The sequence below is a fragment of the Phyllopteryx taeniolatus genome, chromosome 9, assembly GCF_024500385.1.
Source record: "Phyllopteryx taeniolatus isolate TA_2022b chromosome 9, UOR_Ptae_1.2, whole genome shotgun sequence".
In the NCBI taxonomy this organism is placed as follows: domain Eukaryota; kingdom Metazoa; phylum Chordata; class Actinopteri; order Syngnathiformes; family Syngnathidae; genus Phyllopteryx; species Phyllopteryx taeniolatus.
The window spans coordinates 15,829,590-15,836,782 of NC_084510.1; positions in this window are offsets into that span (position 1 = coordinate 15,829,590).

Genomic DNA, 7,193 nt, shown 5'->3' on the forward strand with positions numbered 1-7,193 from the left:
ACCAACAACCATTAATACTTACAATTTAGAGCAGGGGTGTCAAACTCATTGTAGTTCAGGGGTCACGTACAGCCTAATTTGCTGACTAGCGGGCCGGACCAGTAAAATCATAGCATACTTAATACGATTTTTCCCTTTGTTTAACTGCACACCTGTACTAGTACATTTGTTATATATTTTTATGATATATTTACATATTGGTGTCATTTTATTTATATATTTACCACGAGACATGCACTGTACATAACGTGCACCGTAAACAAGCTGACGTTAGCCACGGCTGCAACGTTGGTGGTAACTGGTGTAACTATCACACTTAATGTTATTGAAGGTTTATTTTCTGGAATGTAATGTCAATTGAAAAATCAAAAAGAGGCGATATACTTACCTGTCAAGCAGAAATATTGCTAATTCTGCATCGGTTTTGAATCTCAGCTGCGTGTGGCTCCTCCACCTCTTAGAGGCAGCTCCTATGTTCACTAGGCATGCGCCGATTACCGTGTTGAAGGTATAACACGGTTTTGAAAGGTCAAGGTTTCAAATACCACAACACTGTCTATTACCGGTAATTTGCTTTTTTTGGGTGGCGGGGGGTTGGCTGCTTGCAGAGACGAGACTGTCACACGCTAAACAATCAGCTTCTGATCTTAATGAGAAAAGTCAGCTGCCTTTTTGTGTCTTTCACAGCTGAGCAGAGCGCGGCACGGTGGATGACTAGTTGGCACTTCTGCTTCACCGTTCTGAGAACCCGGGTTTAAATGCAGCCTTGGCTTTGTGGAGTTTGCATGTTCTCCCCGTGCCTGCGTGGGTTTTCTCCGGGTACTCCGGTTTCCTCCCACATCCACCAAACATGCATGGTAAGTGTAGGTGTGACTGTGAATGTGAATGGTTGTCTGTTTCTATGTGCTCTGCGATTGGCTGGTGACCAGTCCAGGGTGCACCCCGCCTCCCGCCCAGAGTCAGCTGGAATAGGCTCCAGCACCACAACTGCAACCCTAGTGAGGATAAACGCTATGGAAAATGGATAGATGGATGGACAGCTGAGCAGAGGGGCGAGGGGCGGCAGTGCACACACACACACGCACACACACACAAGCGAAGGCAGAGAGGGTTACGCGAGACGGACGAGCTGATATGGAAAGGAGTGACACCAGCAGATAAAGGAGGCAATTCGATTTTATTGACAATCCAAATTCTGTAAATCTTAACGAAGGTGCCAGTGTGTCTAATAGAACTGTTGCAGTCCATTCTTAGAGAATCTTCTCCCAAACAGGGCAGATCAAGAAACCAGATAAGCTTCTCAAAGCTTGAGGCACTTGGTGTGTCTCAATGCCAATCTTAATTGTAGACAAATTATCTGGATGGAGATTTTGTTCTTTTGTTTGTACATAATTTAACTCATATTTTCTTGTGTTTTATCGTGATTTTCACTCTAAATTTGTTTAGTAGAAAAAGGTAATTGTAAATACATTTGTTTTTGTCCATCCATCCATCCATTTTCTACACCGCTTATCCTCACTAGGGTCGCGGGTATGCTAACTGTGGGCAGGAGGCGGGGTACAACCTGAACTGGTTGCCAGCCAATTGCAGGGCACATATAAACAAACAACAATTCACACTAGCATTCACACCTTTAGAGTCTTCAATAAACTTTTTGGGAGGTGATTTTAACTCCCAAAATGTAATTTTAACATTTAACATTTTTTCGGATTTAAATTGTGTCCAGAGTAGGGGTTCCTTCACACAGTTGATCACAGAGTGTTAGTTCAGAGATGTAATTAATTAAGCTCCACCTTATCACCTACACTTTTTCAGTTTGAGAGAGACATTTTTCTACTCCTGTATTTTCACATGGTAAATGAAGTGCAAACTTACTAAAATAATTATGAATGGATGCTGTGAACTGCACTACTATGAAAAGAATATATGTTACAACGACGCTGAAAGCCTTGATATTCCCAGCAAATACATTACAATATTTCTTGCGCTACCAGTGTTGTTACCAGTTAAGTAACACCGTCATAGTGTTAATAATGTTAACTCATCCAATATGGTGTTAGTATTTTACACTATCTGAGTTGTTTAGTAACACTCACCAACATGGTGCCCGCAGGCACCAGTTAGCCCCAAGGAACACTAGTGGCCAGTGGGTCTATTCTAAAAATATCTCACACTGATGGAACATTGTGATTTACTAAGTGTTAGTATTTATTTATTTGTAGTTAATATGTAACACTTTTATTAATATATCAAATGTTCTATATTGTGTTTAAAAGTAAAATGGATTGTGTTCAATTGGAAAAAAAAAAAAAAGTTTTTTTCTCAAAATATTAGATTTTAGAGCTGCAATTTAAATACCATAATCCCGCGGTACTTTTACTCAATGTTATCGTACCGTCAGAAGCTGATACCATCCCAATCCTAATGTTCACCCTTGTGTTGTCTCGGAATCTGTAGTAAAAAGAATTTAATCATACCTACCCTCACATACATAAAGTTAGATCCGGAAGTAAATTCAGGATACTCCTTCACAGTTGATTAGACATAAAATAAGCTAAATGTGATTGAAGTGTAGACCTCAGCTGTCATTTAATATACAGTATGTCTTCAGGTGCTCAAGAGTATTTTGACAATTCACTCATTTACTATTAAAACTTCTCATTCTCCAAATGCCTCTGTGCACTAACTGTGGTTGTATAGAATGCAGTGAAATGCATTCCAAAGCCATTCCTCAGACTGCGCATGACAAAGTCAGCTATTATCTAAATCTACACACGTTAAAGGAAAAACATCTGACAACACTATTCAATTGCTGTTAACAGCCTCTCTAAAACCTAAATGGAAAGGAACCTTAATTTATGTCACTGCTTCCAGATTATTTACTGTGTTGTTCTGGCAAAAATACTTTGCATTTCTTTCTATGCATGACTTCCTTGATCATGTAAAAGAAGATTAGATCAATCCAATTACGCACTAACCCATCACCTTTTGGACCATATGTTACAAAGCTCACCTGTCGCCATTTGGCATACTGACTTGTGCTCTAATCCCACCACTGCCACAGTAGGTAACACAAAAGAAATAAAAAAATGTCGGCCTACTAGCAGGAATAAGCACGACTGTCATTGTTTTTGAAGGTGAGTTGAAATAACGTACAGCAATCACCATCCATTCCATGACACCGGTTGACTTCCAAGTTGTGATTAAATGTTTCCCCATAGAATATAAAGTGAATTTAATTAGGCTCCAACTGTCATTGTCATGAAAAATGTAAACAAATAGATTTATTTATTAATTTTCCCCACATTTTACACAGTTGCCAGGTGCCTTGAAGGTCAGAGGACAAAGATTTTAAAAATTTCTTGATAAATCGAGAACCCCTTTGCAAATCACATCTGCCATTTCGAAGTGATTATATAGCAGATATATATATATATGCCTTCCGGTCTTCGTCTCTTTCCGGCGCTTTGACGTCACACGAGCCAAACATCCTGTTCATTCGGCGTTGTGTGCTGTTGTTCCCGTCCTTGAATATTTGTTGTCGTATGATTTAACGATATTGATGATGATTATTGTGTGGCATTGGTTGTACAAATGGTTCAGGCAGCGGCAAGACGTTTTTTTTTTGGCTTTCCAAGTGGAAAAGGAATATTCGACCAGTAGATCTCTGTCTTGTCTAGATCTCGTAACCGCCACGGTGCAGCAGTGAAGCGATGCGGAGAAGAGGTGAGCATTTCCTTGTATATACCTACGACTCTATTATGGTTACTATGCACTGGGGAGTAGGAAAAAAAGACCCACACAGTACTTTTCAGTACTGCCGTCTGTACTTTTGACTATATAACAAGCCAACAGACACACGGCAAAGACTTTGTGTGCGGCGTGTTATAACGCTACTCCAGCGAGGGGCACTCAATATATAGGAATACTGCATACTATGTAAAAGCTTGTGCCGTGTCACTGAAACATATATGAATATATAATACATATAGTTGTGCTCTAAAATATTGACCTGGGGTGGCATTATTTCAAGCCACGAGTGTATAAAAAGACATGCTTTTGACATACCGTCACATCGAGCCAATGGCCACTCTCTTTTTCTGTTGTACAGCTGCTACTTGGCCGCTCGTTTGTCGTCACTGTCTGATCGGCTCAAACATGTACGCTTTGACGATGCCAAGTTCAGTTGGGTGCTCCTGTACGTCAAAATCCTCCTTCGCCACATATTCCAACACGTTGCTCGCCATTGCGTGTAGAGTGTAGCATGCTGTGTTTGGCAATTGCAACGTCACTTCCGGTAGCCCTTGCCATGGATAGAGTGTCTTGAGCTTCGGGTATGTTCGGGGAGAACTCAATATGAGTCATAAAAACCTCATTTTTAGCTAAACTATGGTTGAAAACTTGCTGGAAGTTACGCGCATGTATTACATAACATATAAACAATGCAAATGTGAATTTTAACTGACCCCATAACATCTTTGTCATCTGACCTTTAATAACATGTCTGTAATGCATGCTTTCGTCAAAATACCCCAAAGACCAAGAATTACAGGACACTTTACACACCATCATTTACTGGAAGCCTCCCGAAACTTAGCCTGTTTTGAGGGGGCTGTCTTGACCGATGTGTCACCCAACCCCAGGCTACTGCAGAACCAATGCCAAGTACAGCTTTTGTTACCATGCCGACCTGGGACAGAGCTAGGAAGTTGAACACACACACACAGAGTTCCAGACACATGTCCCCACATGCTCCACAGCAGATTGCAGCCTACTCCATCGTTGTGCATCACAAAATGACACAGCTGAGCTCACACGCACAGCTGAGCACGTCTCTACAAGTTAAACCCATTGCACACTTCAGGCTGTTGTGGGACGACTTGACCACCCAAGCCACCACCATTGCCCATTCCTCACAGAATGCAGGTTAGGGTAGGAGTTGTGGGCATATATGCAAGTTGTCGAGGAGGAGACACAATTTACAGCTGGTGGAAAATATGGCTGCCTCTTTGTTCATAAATTGTATTAGTAGGCCTGTATTTAGGTTTAGCTCCCCCCGCCTTGTTTACATGACCTGGCTGGGTCACAGTTAGGACTGGAATAGAAGGTGACTCATCCTCCATCTTCACAGATGAATCCGACCGTCTGCCTGTTTTACTATATATAACTCAATATACAGTATATGTGTGTGGCTAATGTCTTTTTCAGTTGTTATCTTTCCAGTCCTTCTTATCGACCCAAGATGGAATATCCCCATGGCAACACTTGGAAGAAAGTCTGAGCAATATCATGTTGCGACATAATTTCTCAAACTCAACATACATCTTTTATTGTGATACGGGTTGTTTATTGGTTTTACTACCTACACCAAGGAGTTTTCATTGCCATTGCTGTGCTTCTTTGCAGTTGGGCAAAGACTATGAAAATGTCCTGAAATGGTGCGCCATGGGTTCAAGAACAGGAAATATATTGTCGCTGCTGATTTGCATACAGTTCTGTTTTTTTCTATAAAGATTTTTGTTCTAGGTATCAGTATGAATGGCTCTGTTAGTCATAGTTTCAGAGAAACACCCCATTCTGTGTTTTCAAGACAACTCTTGTACTGTGTGTGTTCCCGCAACAGATGAGGATTCAGTTTGTGTGACGTGCTGTCCCACAGTGTCTTTTCTTCTAACCACTTCAATTTATGTCACTGTTATGTCAACACAAGCTATGAATTCCGTCAAATTGGATAGTGTGCCACTGTTGGTCAGTCCTGTCTGCTGTCATCGGCTAATTTTCGAACTTCACAACAGTACCATTGCACTAGACTGTTTTTAGAATGTAAAAGCTGATTAAAGTAAATCTCACTTATATATACAGATATACAGTAACACTACTACGCTTCTCATAAAAGACAGATGCTCCATTGAAATGCAGCCTAATGTATTGAACACCACTTAATATGGTAATTATTGGTCATTATTTTTGGACTAGGGACTGGGTGGTGTTTGCTTTTGTGAAGCTAAAGGCTTTTTGTATGGTCGTGGCTTGACGTTAGCAAAGCTTATGCCAGGCATGGTTGGTGCCTGGCGGTGTATTCTACTATTTGAATCCATGAGAGAGTAATACATTTTTCAAATTTTTAGCATATTAAATTAGTGACCGAACATGATTTTGGGGTGCTGTTTTGTCAATGTGAGTGTGCGACAGTATATGATAGAGATATAAGGCATAATACCAACTTGAATACAGCGGTGTTTGGAAACTCATGCATGATGGCGGTTTTTTTTTCTTCTGAAAAGTTGTCATTTTTCAAGGGTTGAGCACAGCGAAGATACAGTAGCTGAAATCAGTATTTAACACGTCACCAATTTTCTCAAATACATTTCCAAAGGTGCTATTGACATGAAAATTTCACCAGATGTTGGGAACAACCCAAGTAACTGAAACTACAAAGAAAGTATAACAAATAAGCTCAGTAATTAAGTTGTATGTAATAATGTGAAATGACACAGGGAAAAAGTATTGAACATCCCAACTGGTATTTATTAAATACTTTGTACAAAAGCCTTTGTTTGCAGTGACAGCTTCAAGACGCCTCCTGTATGGAGAAACTAGTCGCATGCATTGCTCTGGTGTGATTTTGGCCCATTCCTCCACACAAGCAGTCTTCAAATCTTGAAGGTTCCGTTGGATTCTTTTCTGGACCTTGAGTTTCAGTTCTTTCCATAGATTTTCAATTGGATTCAAGTCAGGTGATTGACTGGGCCATTCTAGCAGCTTTATTCTTTTTTGTCTTTGAAACCTATTGAGAGTTTCGTTAGCAATATGTTTTGGATCATTATCCTGCTGAAATGTCCACCATCGTTTCATTTTCATCATCCTCGTAGATGGCAGGAGATTTTTGTCAAGAATGTCTCGGTACATTTGCCCATTCAGCCTTCCTTCAATAATGTGAAATTTACCAGTACCATTTTCTGAAAAGCAGCCCTACACCATCATGTTCCCACCTCCGAATTTCACTGTTGGTATGGTGTTTTTAGGGTGATGTGCAGTGCCATTTCTCCTCCAAACTTGGTGTGCATTATGGCATCCAAACAGTTAAATTTTGCTCTCATCAGACCAGACTATATTCTCCCAGTATTTAACTGGCTTGTCCAAACGTTGTTCAGCAAGCTTTAAACAAGCCTAGACATACTTTTTTTTTCCAG